General features: G+C 41.7%; 1 long non-coding RNA gene and 1 pseudogene across 2 annotated transcripts; both read right to left on the bottom strand.

The window, feature by feature from the left end:
• Window positions 1-205: 205 nt before the first annotated feature.
• Window positions 206-16819, bottom strand: LOC144299386 (uncharacterized). Of its 2 annotated transcripts, XR_013366121.1 has the most exons (5): window positions 15946-16819; window positions 15209-15303; window positions 9411-9516; window positions 7883-8055; window positions 206-441 (listed from the first exon to the last, which is right to left on the bottom strand). It is a non-coding gene; the product is annotated as an uncharacterized LOC144299386 (long non-coding RNA). The 2 variants fall into 2 exon arrangements; XR_013366122.1 differs by lacking the exon at window positions 9411-9516.
• Window positions 10092-11728, bottom strand: LOC144299365 (peroxisomal trans-2-enoyl-CoA reductase pseudogene; annotated as a pseudogene).
• Window positions 16820-18357: the final 1538 nt, after the last annotated feature.

Raw genomic sequence — 18357 nt, 5'->3', positions numbered from 1 at the left:
ACCCCTTAATGCTCTTCAGCTACACCATCAACCACTTCACGCAGAGATCCTCACTCACAGCCCTAGCAGATTCCAGTACTCCCTCCCTTCCTTCCCAGCTCTACCTCCAACTCAGAGCTCTTTCAGCACCCATACTTCAGTCCAGCAACCCCCTTACCTGGGACAAGTCCTCTGGGCAGGGCAGGCAGGCGCAGCTTGCAGGCTGTCTTGGTTGGGCCACTGTACAATCAGGGAGCCCAGGTGGAGAAAGGGGAAGGACCAGACCTGCACCAGTGCCTTCAGAGCCGCCACCTTTTGGCAAAAGCAGCCATGAGCAGTGGTGGGAAGTACTTGACTGTGAACTCTTCCAAGGCAGGTATGGGTGAAGCCTCATTGCTCAGGAGGCTGTGGGCTGCAAGTTCCAGGATCTTGGGTGGTGCAGGATTGCTCATCTCCATGGACCTGGTGAAGAGTCAGGAGACTTGTTGCCTCAGCATCCCCCCAAGTCAGCACGGAGGCTCCAAGTCCTTCATGTCCATCGCAGGACAGATGTTAGCCAAGGAACTGGAGGCCTCGCTCCACCCTCCATTCATGACTCCACATCCAGAGTTTGGGTCTTGCAAACCTGACTCTGTGACTGTCTCCCCCAACCCCCCACCCCAGGCACTGGTGGCACAGGGCCCAGAACTATCTCAGGGCCTTTACATTTACTCTTCTCTCTGCCTGGAAGATTTCTCCTAGAAATCCACTTGGCTGGCTCCCTCACTTTATTCTCTTTCAGTCTCTGCTTATATTTCCCCTTGTTTGAGAAGTCTTCCCTGAACACTGAACACTCACATAGGATAACACTCCCGTCCCTTAATGATGACTCTATCCTACTCTGCTTCATAGCTCTTGTACTACCACTTCTACCCTACCACCCACTCGTTCAAACACACACACACACACACACACACACACACACACGTATCATTGCTTGTTGTCTATCTCTGTTAAACTGTAAGCTCCATGAAATAAAAGAGGTGTCTGCTCTTATCATTGCTGTAGTCTGAGGGACCAACATATAACAGGCAACTGAGGCATATTTTAAGTGCATTACAAGAGCAAGTCTGCACATTGTAAGCTCACCACAATCCCACTGATTGAGCTTAGGGTGACGGAGGATGGAGGTTTTCTTTCTTTCTTTCTTTCTTTCTTTCTTTCTTTCTTTCTTTCTTTCTTTCTTTATTTATTTATTTTTTATTGGTGTTCAATTTACTAACATAAAGAATAACCCCCAGTGCCCGTCACCCATTCACTCCCACCCCCCGCCCACCTCCCCTTCCAACACCCCTAGTTCGTTTCCCAGAGTTAGCAGTCTTTACGTTCTGTCTCCCTTTCTGATATTTCCCACACATTTCTTCCCCCTTCCCTTATATTCCCTTTCACTATTATTTATATTCCCCAAATGAATGAGAACATATAATGTTTGTCCTTCTCCGACTGGCTTACTTCACTCAGCATAATACCCTCCAGTTCCATCCACGTTGAAGCAAATGGTGGGTATTTGTCATTTCTAATAGCTGAGTAATATTCCATTGTATACATAAACCACATCTTCTTTATCCATTCATCTTTCGTTGGACACCGAGGCTCCTTCCACAGTTTGGCTATCGTGGCCATTGCTGCTATAAACATCGGGGTGCAGGTGTCCCGGCGTTTCACTGCATCTGTATCTTTGGGGTAAATCCCCAGCAGTGCAATTGCTGGGTCGTAGGGCAGGTCTATTTTTAACTCTTTGAGGAACCTCCACACAGTTTTCCAGAGTGGCTGCACCAGTTCACATTCCCACCAACAGTGTATGAGGGTTCCCTTTTCTCCACATCCTCTCCAACATTTGTTGTTTCCTGCCTTGTTAATTTTCCCCATTCTCACTGGTGTGAGGTGGTATCTCATTGTGGTTTTGATTTGTATTTCCCTGATGGCAAGTGATGCAGAGCATTTTCTCATGTGCATGTTGGCCATGTCTATGTCTTCCTCTGTGAGATTTCTGTTCATGTCTTTTGCCCATTTCATGATTGGATTGTTTGTTTCTTTGCTCTTGAGTTTAAGAAGTTCTTTATAGATCTTGGAAACTAGCCCTTTATCTGATATGTCATTTGCAAATATCTTCTCCCATTCTGTAGGTTTCTTTGAGTTTTGTTGACTGTATCCTTTGCTGTGCAAAAGCTTCTTATCTTGATGAAGTCCCAATAGTTCATTTTTGCTTTTGTTTCTTTTGCCTTCGTGGATGTATCTTGCAAGAAGTTACTATGGCCGAGTTCAAAAAGGGTGTTGCCTGTGTTCTTCTCTAGGATTTTGATGGAATCATGTCTCACATTTAGATCTTTCATCCATTTTGAGTTTATCTTTGTGTATGGTGAAAGAGAGTGGTCTAGTTTCATTCTTCTGCATGTGGATGTCCAATTTTCCCAGCACCATTTATTGAAGAGACTGTCTTTCTTCCAGTGGATAGTCTTTCCTCCTTTATCGAATATTAGTTTCCCATAAAGTTCAGGGTCCACTTCTGGATTCTCTATTCTGTTCCACTGATCTATGTGTCTGTTTTTGTGCCAGTACCACACTGTCTTGATGACCACAGCTTTGTAGTACAACCTGAAATCTGGCATTGTGATGCCCCCAGATATGGTTTTCTTTTTTAAAATTCCCCTGGCTATTCGGGGTCTTTTCTGATTCCACACAAATCTTAAAATAATTTGTTCTAACTCTCTGAAGAAAGTCCATGGTATTTTGATAGGGATTGCATTAAACGTGTATATTGCCCTGGGTAACACTGACATTTTCACAATATTAATTCTGCCAATCCATGAGCATGGAGTATTTTTCCATCTCTTTGTGTCTTCCTCAATTTCTTTCAGAAGTGTTCTATAGTTTTTAGGGTATAGATCCTTTACCTCTTTGGTTAGGTTTATTCCTAGGTATCTTATGCTTTTGGGTGCAATTGTAAATGGGATTGACTCCTTAATTTCTCTTTCTTCAGTCTCATTGTTAGTGTATAGAAATGCCACTGACTTCTGGGCATTGATTTTGTATCCTGCCACGCTACCGAATTGCTGTATGAGTTCTAGCAATCTTGGGGTGGAGACTTTTGGGTTTTCTATGTAGAGTATCATGTCATCGGCGAAGAGGGAGAGTTTGACTTCTTCTTTGCCAATTTGAATGCCTTTAATGTCTTTTTGTTGTCTGATTGCTGAGGCTAGGACTTCCAGTACTATGTTGAACAGCAGTGGTGAGAGTGGACATCCCTGTCTTGTTCCTGATCTTAGGGGAAAGGCTCCCAGTGCTTCCCCATTGAGAATGATATTTGCTGTGGGCTTTTCATAGATGGCTTTTAAGATGTCGAGGAATGTTCCCTCTATCCCTACACTCTGAAGAGTTTTGATCAGGAATGGATGCTGTATTTTGTCAAATGCTTTCTCTGCATCCAATGAGAGGATCATATGGTTCTTGGTTTTTCTCTTGCTGATATGATGAATCACATTGATTGTTTTACGGGTGTTGAACCAGCCTTGTGTCCCAGGGATAAATCCTACTTGGTCATGGTGAATAATTTTCTTAATGTACTATTGGATCCTATTGGCCAGTATCTTGTTGAGAATTTTTGCATCCATGTTCATCAGGGATATTGGTCTGTAATTCTTTTTGGCGGGGTCTTTGTCTGGCTTTGGAATTAAGGTGATGCTGGCTTCATAGAACGAATTTGGAAGTACTCCATCTCTTTCTATCTTTCCAAACAGCTTTAGGAGAATAGGTATGATTTCTTCTTTAAACGTTTGATAAAATTCTCCTGGGAAGCCATCTGGCCCTGGACTCTTGTGTCTTGGGAGGTTTTTGATGACTGCTTCAATTTCCTCCCTGGTTATTGGCCTGTTCAGGTTTTCTATTTCTTCCTGTTCCAGTTTTGGTAGTTTGTGGCTTTCCAGGAATGCGTCCATTTCTTCTAGATTGCCTAATTTATTGGCGTATAGCTGTTCATAATATGTTTTTAAAATCGTTTGTATTTCCTTGGTGTTGGTAGTGATCTCTCCTTTCTCATTCATGATTTTATTAATTTGAGTCTTCTCTCTCTTCTTTTTAATAAGGCTGGCTAATGGTTCATCTATCTTATTAATTCTTTCAAAGAACCAACTCCTGGTTCTGTTGATCTGTTCCACAGTTCTTCTGGTCTCGATTTCGTTGAGTTCTGCTCGAATCTTTATTAACTCCCTTCTTCTCTTGGGTGTAGGATCTATTTGCTGTTTTTTCTCTAGCTCCTTTATGTGTAAGGTTAGCTTTTGTATTTGAGTTCTTTCCAGTTTTTGAATGGATGCTTGTATTGCGATGTATTTCCCCCTTAGGACTGCTTTTGCTGCATCCCAAAGATTTTGAACGGTTGTATCTTCATTCTCATTAGTTTCCATGAATCTTTTTAATTCTTCCTTAATTTCCTGGTTGACCCTTTTATCTTTTAGCAGGATGGTCCTTAACCGGAGGTTTTCTTTCTTCACTCATGAAGCATCAGGTTAATTTCAGGTCACTTATATTCTTTCCACGGCCTAAACCCTCCTTTCTTCCTAGGCTTCCTAGGCTTTCTTCCTACACTTCCTAGGGAAGTGTAGCCCCATCCCATTACCCTCCAAGGCCACCCAGGCTACAGAGCAGATCTTTGTGCTGTGACAGAGATTTTCTAGACCCGTGCTGTCTGATGTGAAAGCCATGAGACACATGTGACAACAGACCACTTGAAATGTGGCTCATGGGACTAACTCAATTTTTAGTTTTATTTAATTTCAATTAATAGCTACATGTAGCTACATGCTACATTTTTGGACAGTACAAAACTAGAATCTATAGAAGTCAGAGACAGGAAACATTCATTCGTAATCTCACCAAGCTATGAAATCCACTCCTATGATGCTATTATGGCGTTGGCAAGAAAACTGAGAAATATAATATGTCCCTTTTTAAGGAACAGTGAATATTGGCAATTATTGGCCAATCTCACTTTTTTATAAAGATATTTATTTATTTATTTATTTATTCATTCATTCATTCATTCATTCATGAGAGACAGAGAGACAGAGAGAGAGAGAGAGAGAGAGAGAGAGAGGCGCAGAAGCAGGCTCCATGCCAGGAGCCCAACACGGGACTCAATCCCAGGACTCCAGGATCACGCCCTGGGCCAAAGGCAGTTGCCAAACCGCTGAGCCACCCAGGGATCCCCTCACTTTTGAAGCTGGATGTAAAAGTCCTAAACAATGAAACACTGACAAATCGTTCTCTTAAAAAGATGATCATGTATGATTGATACCAGGAATGCAAGAAGGGTTAATGTCATTAATTATTTAACTGTGTCAATGGCGACAGGAAAATCAAGTAAGGGATAGGAAGAAAATTCCTGAACCTGATATTTAGTAGTGGTGTTCTATATACACTGCCTTTAAAGTCAAATAAGAGCCACCATTCACATCCTGCACACCTGATGCACCCTGCACGTCCAATTCAGGGAGTGTCACTGATCCAGGGCCCACCCTGTTGCCCACAAGAATCCCTGGCAGCCTGGAGCAAGGGCCACACCTCACATGTGTTGCTCTGCACCAAAGACTGCGTGCAACAGACTAGCTCCTGGGAGACACTTTGGTTTGAGGACTTGCCAAGGACTTTGCTGAACCTGCTTGAGAGTGCCTGGTGGATCTGGCACACTTCCACCTCACCTTGCCTCCCTAATTGCCTCATCGCCTATGTCCATCTGTAGCTCTCCAAGCCTTCCTTGGCTCCTTCCTCATTTTCCTTCATAGACAACTCCCCTAGTAAAATCCTTGCACATTTTCCTATCTTAGCATCTGGTTCCTGTGGGGCCTGGACTAACTCAGATGTCATATCGCCGCTTCTATTCAACACTGTACTGGACATCCTGTCACACTTTTACAAGGAAAAAGGTTGTATGAGAACAGGAAAAGAAGAAACAAAAGTGCTAATAAATGTAGATCATATGACTCTTTACACAGGAAATCCAAGACAATCCTAGACAAACCTACAGAATAATAGAGTTCAGCCAGGTTGTGTCACATAAGATTGACATATAGACATCAGTGGTGCTAGTATGTATCAGTAACAACCATTTGAAAAATGTAATCCTCATGATTATAAGGTCCCAATCACAAGTGTACTAGATGGTCCTTAATAAAAGCAACAACAACAACAACAAAACAACAAAATAAATAAATAAATAAATAAATAAATAAATAAATAAATAAATGCAACAAATGTTTCTCAAGATGTCTTTAAAAGATTTCAAAATTTTGGACCAGAGTATATATAACGTGACAATCACTTAAATTGACTTTTAACTTTCTTATAAGTTTTAGATAATAACAACCATAACACACGGATTGTTAAGACAGCAAAAGGACACTGCTGGGGGGCTGCATGGTGGTGCAGTCAGTTGAGCGTCCAACTCTTGGTTTCTCCCAGGGGTTGTGGGATTGAGCCCTGCAGAGGGCTCCAGGCTCTGCGCTCTGCATATAGTTTGCTTGAGACCCTCTTTCCCTCTTCTTCTGCCCCTCCCCACCACCCTCTTGGGCTCTCATAAATAAATAAATAAATAAATAAATAAATAAATAAATAAATAAAGTAATTAAAAAAGTACACTGTTGGGAGAAATAAAATTTTTTTTGGGGGGGGGAGAAATAATTAAATAAAATCTCCTGTCAGGGGATCCCTGGGTGGCTCAGCGGTTTAGCACCTGCCTTTGGCCCAGGGCGGGATCCTGGAGTCCCGGGATCGAGTCCCACGTCAGGCTCCCAGCATGGAGCCTGCTTCTCCCTCCTCCTGTGTCTCTGCCTCTCTCTCTCTCTCTCTGTCTATCATAAATAAATAACTCTTTAAAAAAAATCTCCTGTCAACCCAGTACAACCCCTTCACAAAATGTAGACAAGAATGAAAGTTTTGTTATTAAGCATTAAACCAGACCATGATGCATATCACAGGCATTCAGCTAAAGAAATTGGAATGATAAAGAAATCTCACCCTTTTAGATAGCTAGGCAGAAACAATCCATTACATACATACAACTGTCTTAGTCCAAAGGAAAAATTAAAACTTGGAGCCAAGTGCTTGGACAAAACTTCCACAGAGTTAGGGAGACAGAACCCCACACTCCTCTGTGTTCACCTTTCACAGAGGTGGCTCCAGAAAGACACACCTAGAATGCAAAACGGGCAAAAGGCTTGTTCAGCTTTTTAAAAGATTACATATGTGTGAAAAGAACAAAGAAGATTAGGATCACAAATTTTCTTTTTTTTTTTTAATTTTTATTTTATTTATGATAGTCACACAGAGAGAGAGAGAAGCAGAGACATAGGCAGAGGGAGAAGCAGGCTCCATGCACCGGGAGCCCGACGTGGGATTCGATCCTGGGTCTCCAGGATCAGGCCCCGGGCCAAAGGCAGGCGCTAAACCGCTGTGCCACCCAGGGATCCCGGATCACAAATTTTCAAAAGGAAATGCTGGAAAGAAAAGCAGGGGAAGAAAGTGTTCTTTCCCTTTTGGCACGAGGGACACATCAAAGTTCTTGAGACTAAAGCAAAGTTATTTGTTTTGTATATTTTTTAATTGGAGTTCAATTTGCCAACATATAGTGTAACATCCAGTGCTCATCCCGTCAAGCGCCCCCCTCTGTGCCCATCACCCAGTCCCCCCGTCCCCCCGCCCCTTCCACTACCCCTTGTTTGTTTCCCAGAGTTAGGTGTCTCTCATGTGCTGTCACCCTCTATGATATTTCCCACTCATTTTCTCTCCTTTCCCCTATAATCCCTTTCACTATTTTTTATATTTCCCGAATGAATGAAACCATATAACGTTTGTCCTTCTCCAAATGACTTACTTCACTCAGTGTAATACCCTCCAGTTCTATTCATGTTGAAGCAAATGGTGAGTATTCATTGTTTCTAATGGCTGAGTAATATTCCATTGTATACATAGACCACGTCTTCTTTATCCATTCGTCTGTCGATGGACACCGAGGCTCCTGCCACAGTTTGGCTATTGTGGACATTGCTGTAAAGTAAAGGTTTTAGTTAGAGGCAAATTCATAGTCAGATTCTTCAATTACTAAAGAACACCGAACATATAAACTCTACAATTCATTTAATAAGAATAAAATCAACCACAAAGGCAGCAGAAGAAAGGGCATAATTACGAGCACTTGAAGATAAAATAATTAGCAGAAAAACAGCATTAGGAGAAAAATAGGCAGACTGTAAAGAAGAGAAAAAGAACTAATCAGAATTAGAAATGGCAAAGTGACTATACCTATGGACACGGATCATATCATGAGAACCAAGAGAAACAAAGACAGAACGAGCAGCACTATCAGTATTTTGTTGATGTTTGAATTAGGACAAGCATACACACTATCAACATTGGGAAAGCTGTGGCCAATGCAATATGACATGTAATGCTGGTGCTCTCAATAGCAATTAAAAGAAAAAGAGATAGAAAAAAACCCATGTATTTCAGTGGAAAACTATGCATCCTTTATAATGTATACCCTTTTAGATTATCAGATTCTAGATTATCAGCTCAGATTCCTGTTCATTATCTTTGTGCGATTTTGTAACTCCTTGTATGTTGTAGGTAACTGATAGATATATAATTCTATCTAGCCTGGTAGTGACTTTCCACTAATTTCCACCTGTGGAAAAGCAGTTTTATCTTTATTCATAATTCATCTCACCATCCCTTTATGTCATATAACTGCACTGTTTGGATTCTTCTTTTGAATTGGCTAGAACATCTGCCTCACATATTCACTTTATAACTCTATATGAGAGTCATGATTCTACCTTTTTTACCAATAGAAAGCTAAAAGAAAAAAATTTTTTAAAGGCTAATATAATAAGAATATTTTTATTGATGTGACTGGATGGGAATGTTGAGTATATCCAGCAAGAACTGAATAGTAAATGTACAATGGCAAAGTAACTTAGACACATGAAAGAAACCACACCCTAACCAGGCTATCACTAGGGATGACATTAATAATAAATATGTGAAATAAAATTAAGAATAGCAAATTATTGATGTAATGGAATAAAATTAACAAAACTAAAGACTTGTCAAAGGGCAGAAAGCAAATATTGAAAAGATATAAATTCTTAACTTATTGTTATAATCAGAATATTTTTGGTAATCTGTCTAAATAATTATAACTTTAATCTAGAAGAAACAACAAAACAAGAGAATGCTAAAAGATACTAACTTTACCAGATATTTGCATAAAGTAATATTGACCCAAGAACAAAAACCAACTGATGAACATAAATAAAGGAAGCTCTCCCAAGAGCTCACTGTATTATTGAAGGATCTAGTCTTCAGGGGATCCCTGCATGGCTCAGGGGTTTGGCGCCTACCTTCAGCCCAGGGCGCCATCCTGGAGTCCCAGGATCGGGTCCCGCATCGGGCTCCCTGCATGGAGCCTGCTTCTCCCTCTGCCTGTGTCTCTGCTTCTCTCTCTGTCTATCATGAATAAATAAATAAAATCTTAAAAAAAAGAAGGATCTAGTCTTCAGTATCCAGATTGTTGACTACAGATAGCTAAGACAAAAAGACGAGCTTCTTTGGAGAAGATTCCAGTGAAAGGTGGCTCAGCAAAGTGAGGGAAACTGCCTGTCACAGTTAAGGTTTAGGCAGCAGGAGAATCTGGCAGCTAACTCTTCGTCCTCCAACCTCCACTCTCAGAGCTTTCCCACAAATCCAGCAGCAACAAACCCTCCGCAATGCTTCCCTGTCTCAGGGACACCTGGGTGGCTCAGGGGTTGAGCGCCTGCCTTGGGCCCAGGGCATGATCCCGGATTCCCCGGATCGAGTCCCACGTCGGGCTCCCTGCATGGAGCCTGCTTCTCCCTCTGCCTGTGTCTCTGCCTCTCTCTCTCCCCCCCCCCACCCCGTGTCTCTCATGAATAAATAAAATCTTTAAAATAAAATGCTCCTCTCTTCACAAACATCGGATAGCTTTGAGAGAGATGAATTTGTAAGATGCGGGCAGCCCCGGTGGCGCAGCGGTTTGGCACCGCCTGCAGCCTGGGGTGTGATCCTGGAAGCCCGGGATCGAGTCCCGCGTCGGGCACCCTGCATGGAGCCTGCTTCTCCCTCTCCCTCTGCCTGTGTCTCTGCCTCTCTCTCTGTGTCTATGAATAAATAAATAAAATCTTTAAAAAAAAAAAAAGAATTTGTAAGATGCATCACATAGGAAAGAAAAAAATCCACTACCAATAAAACACCCAGTGAGGGTAAGGCCCATACTGATTACTGAGATGCCAATCCCTGATGTATCCATGATGCACAATGAATAGGACTTTTTGGTAGGTGGACGTATAGCGTGAAAAAATAATTTTCTAGAGGGACACCTGGGTGGCTCAGCCGTTGAGTGCCTGCCTTCGGCCCAGGGCGTGATCCTGGAATCCTTGGTTCGAGTCCCACATTGGGCTCCCGGCATGGAGCCTGCTTCTCCCTCTCCCTCTGCCTGTGTCTCTGCCTCTCTCTCTGTGTGTCTCTCATGAATAAATAAATAAAGTCTTTAAAAAATAATAAATAAAGTATGTTAATTTCATTCATAAAAAAGTCTTTAAACACAGGCTAAACAACATTGGTTGGGGCTTAAGAATGCATTTATTTCAGGAATAGTTTCTGCTTGGGCATAACTGATAACATTCAAAAGGCAGAAAGTGATTTTTCCGTACAAATTATTATAACTCTAAAGTACCAAAGGGCATTCTGGAGATACTAAGACATTTGGGGATAAAAAACATATGTAGTTTCCATAGCTTGGCTTTATTCCTGAAAGACTCCCTCATCCTTTTGACAACAGAAATATCCCCCGCTCGCTAAGGCCAGTTGTATATCAAATACTCCCATATACAAAGACTGGCCCCATCCCCATCCACCAATTTTCCAGTGATAAGAGAAGCTACAGGAGACAGCAGGAAGCAGACCAATAGGGAGATCTCTCAGGAACTCCAATTTGCTTCGCTGGAATTTTCTTAACCGTCCAAATACGTCTTTTGCCAAAGAGCCATAGTTGTCAATAGCAGTCAGGGAATAAATGACGCCAGGGGCAACACAGTTGCTCCTTACTCCGTTCTGGCCTATTCTACAGCCAAGGATTTGGTGAGATTGTAAACACCTGCTCTGGCAGCTGCACTATACACAAGTCCTGGAAATCCATTTTAAACAAGGATAATATTATTCAGAATGGATCCTCCATGCTCTTTCATCCAGGAGTTGTAAACTGCTCTCCACATGTAGAAGGTGCTCATCAATTTGGTTTCGATCACAGCATGCCATCCCTTTGCACTGATGTGTTTTACAGGAGACCTGAACTGACCTCCTCCATTGTTTACAAAAAATTGATCTTACCATAAATATCTAAGGTGGATTTGACCAAATTGTTCACCGCCTTTTCTTTGCAGATGTTGCATTTTATGGGAGTGACCTGAGCCTGGTGGGCTCAGTTCATCTGCAGTAGATTTTAGTCAATCAAAGTTACGTGACGCAATGACCACATTACACCCCAGCTGCAAGATCTTGGTCATGATGGCCTTTCTGATACCTGTGTCCCCTCTGGTGATGATGGCCAGTTGGTCTTGCAGCAAGCCAGCAACCAGCCAGCTCTTGCCCTTGTCCCAAGTGCCCATCTCCACCAAGCATCTGAGTCTTAGGAGTGCTAAAGTCACTTACATGGTAAAAAATAATAATAATAATAATAATAATAATAATAATAATATTTTTTACTTTATTTATTCTTGAGAGACACATACACAGAGAGGCAGAGACATAGGCAGAGGGAGAAGCAGGCTTCCTGTAAGGAACCCAATGTGGGACTCCATCTCTGACCCCGGGATCATGCCGTGACCCGAAGGCAGAAGACACTCCACTCCTGAGCCATCCGGGTGTCCCTACAGGAAAATTTTTATGTTTAAAAAAAAATCAATAGCCTGTCTAAATTATCTCATTTTATTAAAAATAGATTATCATTTTAAATACTGATATTCCATCAGAAGTCTCTTATTGACAGTTATTTTGAATTTCAAACTATAAATAACCCAGAAATAAATTTTGTTAAATGCCTTTATCCAAATTTCAGGTTATTGAGTATATGCTTCCTTTACATCTTTTTCTCCTTTATGGAGATGATCATGTGGGATCTCTTCCTCTCTTTTGTGTCAATATGGTGAGGTTTGGTTTTGTCTTTTTTAAAGACTTTATTTATTCATGTCAGAGAGAGAGAGAGAGAGAGAGAGAGTGACAGGCGGAGGGAGAAGCAGGCTTCATGCAGGGAGCCCGATACGGGTTCGATCCTGGGTCTCCAGGATCAAGCCCTGGGCCGAAGGCAGGCGCTAAACTGCTGAGCCACCCAGAGATCCCCAATATGGTGGGTTTTATTAAAAGATTTCCTCATATTGGACTATCCTTGCATTTCTAGTATTTCTCACTTAGTCACATGCTATTATGACTATCAATGCCATTGCACCAGTATTTATCAATGAGATTCGTCTGTAATTTTCTTTTAGAGACCGTTTTGTGAATTTGTGTTTGGGATTTTTTTTTTTTAGTGAAATAGCTCTGTCAATTTTGATCTGTGTTGGACTTTGACTTGAATCTAGTGTGGTCTGGGGTGAATGAGCTGGCTGAATGACAGACCCTATCCTGTGATAGGTGGAAAGAGGATACTTCCGTGAAAAACTATGCATTGCTCATATCTTACTTGTTCAGTCTAGTCTTCACTATTTCCTAGTCTTTCATGGTTTTTAAGCTACTTCAGAAGACAAGTGATAGCAATGCAAAATAATTCTTGTCTCTGGACATGTACATTCTGTCCTATTCAATTGACTTCTCCTCACTAGCCGGTTAAATAAATCTTTAACACTTGTTCGTTTTTGTATCTGCATGAGTCATGATTTTATCATTTTTAAATAATCTATTTTTATTGTAAAAATATATTTATATTATGTATATTTATGTAAAATATACATAAAATTGCCATCTTAACCATTTTTTAAAATATGCGGGTCAGTGGCATTAAGCACATTATTGTGCACCCATCACCACCATCCATCCCCAGAACTCTTTCATCCTACTAAATTGAAATTGTACCCAGTAAATAATAACCCTCCATTCCTCTATCACCTAAGCTCCTGGGAAACCACCCTTCAACTTTCTGTCTTTATAAATTGGACCGCTCTACATATCTTTGTAAGTGTGCTAGGAGGAAACACTTCCTACCAATTCAGATGCAGTGATCTAGAGACTATTAATTAACTGACAGATTTGGGATCCCTGGGTGGCGCAGCGGTTTGGCACCTGCCTTTGGCCCAGGGCGGGATCCTGGAGACCCGGGATCGAATCCCACGTCAGGCTCCCGGTGCATGGAGCCTGCTTCTCCCTCTGCCTGTGTCTCTGCGTCTCTCTCTCTCACTGTGTGCCTATCATAAATAAATAAAAAAATTAAAAAAAAATTAACTGACAGATTTACAGGAGAAAAGACAAGATTAATTTACACACTCACGCAGGAGCATTCAGATGAAGAGGCTCCCTAAAGAGCTGGAGATAGACGTTTATATACCAACTGAACAGGGGAAAGCGATGGAAAGCAAAGAAAGAGCTTCTCTGGAAAAGACTAAGGAGCTTTTAGGAAAACAAATGGAAAGTATAATATTGTCATGTTTGCCACTTCTCAGATGCAAGTGGTCCAGGCTGAGAGTGAAACTACCCCAAAGAGGGATTTATGGCAGCTTCTCTCTCAGAAGGATAAGCCTTTAGTCAGATACATGAGACCCAGAAAGGCTTCTGCATTTGCTGTGTCATAAATGACTTCAGTTTAAAATAACCTTGCTCCAACTCAAGGGGTATAAGTGGATCCATACAAGTGGAATCATACAGTATTTGTCCTTCAGTGACTAGCTTATTTCATTTAGCATAATGTCCCCAAGGTTCATCCATGCTTACAATGTGTTAGGAATTACCTTCCTTTTAAAGACTGAAATAAAATTCTGCTGTACTTATATATTACATCGTGTTTATCTGTTCATCCATTGATGGACACTTGAGTTCCTTCCGCCTCTTAACTATTGTGAATAAATGTGCTTATGAATACAGCTGTACAAATTCTTCAAGACCCTCCTTTCAATTCTTTGGGGTATATACCCAGAAGTAAAATTGCTGGATATATATTTTTTAAGATCTTATTTATTTATTCATGAGAGACAGAGAGAGAGAGAGAGAGAGAGAGAGAGAGAGAGAGAGAGAGAGAGGCAGAGACACAGGCAGAGGGAGAAGCAGGCTCCATGCACCGGGAGCCCGATGTGGGATTCGATCCCGGGTCTCCAGGATCGCGCCCTGGGCCAAAGGCAGGCGCCAAACCGCTGCGCCACCCATGGATCCCCCAACAGGTTTTAATATTTAATTGTAAAGGTGGGCAATAAATCTAAATTGTGGTATCATTATGATTTTTTCTTTTTTAAAGAGTTTACTTATTTCTTTTAGAGAGAGAGAACACAAGTTGAGGAGGGAGAGGGAAAAGCAGTCTCTGCACTGAATGTGGAGCCTGATGTGGGATTTGACCTCATGACCCTGAGATCATGCTCTGAGTCAAAATCAAGAGTTGGATGCTCAACCGAGACACCCAGGTGCTCCTCATTGTGATTCTTAAAACGAGAGATACACAGTGACTTATTTTTCATGGCAAATATTTTTAGATCCATAAAGCTTTATGGTAATTATCCATGTGTTATTTGTTTTGGTCATGCTGTCAAATTTGTAATAAAGCTTCTTAACCCAAAGGAAAAATAAAGTTATGTGTAGCAAAAAAATTTTTTCTCTCTGTAGTGTGTTTGAATCTATTAAGATATATATGCTCCAGGGGCATCTGGGAAGCTGTCAATTAAAATGTTTGCCTTTGGCTCAGGTCATTATGCCAGGGTCCTGGGATCAAGTCCCGTGTTGGGCCTGCCTGCTGCTCCCCCTACTATTCTTTCTCTGATTGATAGATAAATAGATAGATAAATAAATAATCTTTTTAAAACAGATATATATGCTCCAAACAAACCTTAAAGAAAAAACAGCAAAATGTTATTGTTTTCACTCTTCACACACTGCTATAAACATTCTCATTAGCTCACACAGTCCTTCCAGCTGGCTTACGTATACTTACTTCCCTTCGGCTTCAGGGATTGGGGGAATGGCTGGAAGTGCACACGAGGCTCTTTTTGTGATAAATTGTAAGCAGGCATACATTCAGCCAGAAGCCTTCCAGATTGGTCATATAAAAACATGGAGAGCAAAAAGAAAATGGAACTGAATGACTACCAAATTTCTACTCAGTACAGAACATTTTAGACTTACAACAGTAACTCTAAAAGCTCCCATTAAGCACGTTCAATATTAGTTTATAACCATTATCTCATTTAATCTTCACACACATACAATTTATGTGGTATATAGCATCTTAATTCCCATTTCAGAGCTGAGGAATGCTCTGCTTGAGGTCATGCAGCTAGTAATTGGAGCTAGGGGTTCTTAACATTGCATACTCTTTTCACCCTGGGGATGCTACTGAACTCAAAGGGCAGTTCTGAGGATTAGATGTGCTGAGGCACATTGTTTCCTTAGCCTCCTGCCTGCCATGGAGTAAGTAGTCATTATATGATCGCCATTAGTATTGAATCATTACTATTTAATATTAAATTATATTAATACAAATAAAACAATTAAGTTATTAATTGTGCATATCTGGGTCCTATGTATAGGTTTTCCAACCGTTTTATTCAATTCCTGTACTTCAAGATCATATAGCACACAAGTGAGAATATCTCCAACTTTGTGATTATAAATTAATAAAGGGTTAAGACTAGGAATACAGAAGTACTCACAGTTCAAATTTTAACTCACCATTTGTGAAATTGTGGGTCAGGATGATGTTGTAATAGGTAATAGGGCCATCCTAGTTGCTGGACAATGTTCTGGTCAGGAGTCCATCGGCAGCACTTTGGGATGGGTACTCCATTCTGGAGTCTGACTTTCAACACTTGCAGTCCAGAAATTCAACTTAGTCAGTCTATGGAAAATTACTGAGGCTCTTGGAAATTATTAAAATGAACCAAACTAACCAAATAAGTAATCTTTAAATCATATTATCAATTGTGTATATATAATTAGAGACATACCTCTCCTAGAAGGGGCTATTCTATCCCCTTATTGTCCTAGCAATGAGAACAAATTCTTGCTCACAGGTGGTCCATTGGAAATCACTTCCCTAACCAGAGTTAGGGAATCTCCCTAACCAGAGTTCTTCCTCCCCAAATCTCTCCCCTATTATGTGTTTTGTTTTCTGGTAGCAGTTATCACTACCTAAAATTATCTTACTTCCTCCTAGATTGTCTGCCTTCCTCCATTAGAATGGCAGGTTCTCTGATGTTTGTTCACTGCCATATCCCTAACTTCTAGAACAGAGCTTGATACATAGCAGGAACTCAATATATGCTTGAATGAATTAATGTCATCTGGAGGTTGTAAACCCAAGTTAGATGCAAGTCAACTTAAGCTTCTTTCCCTCAACAGGAAATAGTTGCCCTGTCACTGAACTGAGTTTAGGGACAGTCCTCAGAGATGGGTCGGCCCCCTCGGACTCAGACCCCAGAGCAGGTGGAACCTGGCCCAGCCCAGTGATCTGTGTGTCTGCTCTCTCAGCTGCCCTCCAAAGCCCTGGGATCGACTTGCCACACTCACTTGCACCCTGAGCCACAGCTTCTGGTATAAGCAGAAACCACGGATCCTCCCAGTTTCTCTTATTCCTTTCTTCAGGTTCAAGGACCCCTAAGGCTCTGGGTCCCTAGGTGGTGTTCTGGACCTAAAGATATGGGCATCTGCTTATATCTAACTCTAACCTGTTGTGGCCCAATGATCTCCTCCCTGCAACAAAGAAGGACTGAGATATGTAGATTGAGAACTGTGATCCTTCTTGGTTGTTAAAATAACTTACAAGTTATTATGGTACTAATTTTGGGGAACAGCAATGGATACTGAGTTTGTGCTTAATGCTCATCGACTGTTCCCCTCCCATATTCCCATTAAATATGTTTGAGAACTCAAAAGGCTAACTCCCAAGACCACCCTGAAATAGAGTCCTCCAGTCTTGTTTCTTTTTTTTTTAAGATCTTATTTATTTGAGAGGGAGAGTATCTGCACACAGGAGTGGGGGGTAGAGGAGACGGGAGGGAGAGGGAGAAGCAGGCTCCCCGCCTGAGAGGCTGCAGCGCCTGGCATTCCAGTAGTGCTTTGTGTGGACTCAGGGGACCATTCCCCCGGTGACTTTGAAGGGAAGCCTTCTGAGAAGCTTGGGACCAGAAGAGTTCAGGTGCAAGAGGAATAGGGATGGTGTGGACCTTGAAGACCCTGATCCCATCATAGAATGTTGTGGTGTCCTGGGGGTCTCATGCAGGACTGGGGTGCCAAAGTAGCAGACACTCTGTTCAGCTTTGTCGGGGCACGATGGCACTGTGTATCCAGGCTCCAGCTCTTTCCTTTTTTTTTTTTTCCAGCTGTTTTCTGAGAGCCACTTGTTATTGTCTTCTCCTCATAAAAGTGAGGGGAACTGATTCTTCAAGTTGGTTTTATAAGATCACTTGAACTACTTCTCAAATGACTGAATTCACAAGCCAGGTCACAGACTATCCTAGTTCAGGTAACAATGACCTGCAATGCACACGTAAACCTCTTATCCACCAAGTCCACTGCGTACTCCTAGCCACAGACTCTTTTACTCTGGACATCACCCTGATCCTGGGTGGCTAAATACATGTCCATCGTTTTCACCGGATTGTCCCGTCTTTTCATGGTTCTACTTCTGGTTTCTTCTGCATCCTGTTCTGTGCAGTTCCCTGCTGCTCTGGATCTATGCAGTCCCTTTAGGGGAATGTGCTGACCTCAAGATGCTCCTGGCACGAAGGTGGTAAGTGACAGCATCCAAAACCTGGTTCAAAGTTCATGCTATTCCATGATGTCACAGGAGCTGAGGCCTGTCTACACAGTGGCCTACTTCACAACTCCCATAAACAGCCTATATTCCATAAAACGCAGGGGTTGGTCACTATCAGGAGATTGGAATGAAACTTAAAATAACTCCACCAATCCAAATAGGAGGGGTCTGCCCTCAGTTTGTTTTGATCTTTTTTAATCTTTTTTAATAAAATCTTTATTTTATTTTATTTTTTATTTTTTTGAGAGAGACAGCATGACCAGAGGGTGAAGGGCAGAGGGAGAGGGAGAGGCAGAGAATCCCAAGCAGGCACCACACCCAGCTCG

Source organism: Canis aureus, chromosome 27, assembly GCF_053574225.1.
Source record: "Canis aureus isolate CA01 chromosome 27, VMU_Caureus_v.1.0, whole genome shotgun sequence".
In the NCBI taxonomy this organism is placed as follows: Eukaryota; Metazoa; Chordata; class Mammalia; order Carnivora; family Canidae; genus Canis; species Canis aureus.
This window is presented reverse-complemented; position numbering and strand designations above follow the sequence as displayed.